At 39.3% G+C, this 1676-nt stretch overlaps 1 pseudogene; it reads right to left on the bottom strand.

Annotated features, from left to right (window-relative positions):
- Nucleotides 1-302: 302 nt before the first annotated feature.
- Nucleotides 303-1041, bottom strand: LOC134367766 (chromobox protein homolog 3-like; annotated as a pseudogene).
- Between the last annotated feature and the right edge of the window lie 635 nt (nt 1042-1676).

Here is a 1676-nt window from a genome sequence, read left to right as displayed (position 1 = left end):
GATTGAGGAATGACTATGGAAATTTCCCCCAACATTTATAAAAGGTGTTCTCTTATGCAGAGGAAATGATATACCATGGTATCAAATGTTGTTTTCTTATAAAGAAGGCAATTACCAAAAGATTTTATTTATTTGTTCAAAGTAACCAGTGCTATAGATGCAAAAGAACCCAACAACTCCTCCAATACTACTTTCAAAATGAATATATCAAACTTGATTTTCATTAGAATGTAGTTATTTCTTCACACTAGTAAATAAAAAACCAAGACCTAGATTATATACATATAAAGCAATGCAAACAATTATTGAGCTTCATCTTCTGGACAAGAATGCCAAGTTAGTCTCTCTTCATAAAAAACAATTACAATTTGAGGACACTTCATATTTGCCTCTTTTGCCAGCACCAAGTCTGCCTCATCTGAATCTTTCCATGAGAAACATCAATTCTGCACTGTCTGTGGCACCAGTTATTCTTTCTGGATGAAGGCCTCTGGCAAAGCCTCTTGATTTCTCAGCAGCATCTCTTTTCTTCTTTGATTTGCTATCATCAATTCAGTGTCAGATAAAGATTTTCTTTTTGTACCATCTTTTTCTTCTTTTTCTTCTTTTTTTTTTCCTAAAAGATGACCGGTAAGGGGATCTTAACCCTTGTCTTGGTGTTGTCAGCACCACGCTCAGCCAGTGAGCGAAATGGCCATCCCTATATAGGATCTGAACCCGTGGCCTTGGTGTTATCAGCACCACACTCCCGAGTGAGCCACAGGCCGGCCCTTGTACCATCTTTTTCTTTACCAGCTTTATGAGAATTAAGAAATGCTTCAATTAACTCTAGACAATCTGAATTTTCTTCAGGTTCCCAAGTATGGTCAGCGTCTGTAAATCTCTTCCACTTGAGGAAATACTCCACCTTCCTATTCATTATAGTCGGTCCAGTACTTTTTCCACCACAAATTCTTCAGGCTCTGCTTCTTTGATTTTTTTTTTACAGTCTCCATTCTGTTTCTTTCCCATTTTTTGCAATGTAGTTTTATCGGAGGCCATTTTTTTTATTGCAGACTCGAAGAACTATTATTTATTCACCACCTCCAAGCTGCTTCAGGTCGCAGGTTTGTGGCATCTCTAGCTCTGCGTGCCTCTAGCTCCTGATATATTTAGGTTTAAATCTACTATTTTCTTTTATTCTACTTATCCCACTTTTCCAATTTTTTCCTCTCCTTTCTTGCCTTCTTTGGATTGATTGATTTTTCTCTTTCTCCCTTTCAATTTTTTCCTGCTCTGCCAGTTATGTTTATAGACCATTAGCAGACAACTCCTTGCCTATGCATAGGTATAGGGCCAGATCTCTTGAATCCCTCTTACCATTTCTGTGTGCTCATCTCCTAACTTGTATAATCTTTTCAAAGTCTGGTACCATTAACCTTCTTCAGCAGACTGCCATTGGGCTACTAGAGCTAATTCTTGCTGTACATGTGTAGAGAGCTGCATGTGCCTAGGAATTTATGTTTCTCCTGGGATGGCCTGTAGCCACTGACTGACTAATGTGGGAGTGTGAAAGCCCAGCTCCCTTCGCCTCAAGCTGGACAAACTTGGAATAACCTATGTTCCAGATCTCCCTGTGCGATCAGACAGAAGCTGGCACTTCATTGTGCACCCTTGCTTGGCTGTCCTGTTTTCTT

This window comes from Cynocephalus volans, chromosome X (assembly GCF_027409185.1).
Source record: "Cynocephalus volans isolate mCynVol1 chromosome X, mCynVol1.pri, whole genome shotgun sequence".
Classification (NCBI taxonomy): domain Eukaryota; kingdom Metazoa; phylum Chordata; class Mammalia; order Dermoptera; family Cynocephalidae; genus Cynocephalus; species Cynocephalus volans.
The sequence above is the reverse complement of the archived record's forward strand: the minus strand, read 5'-3'. Positions and strand labels throughout refer to the sequence as shown.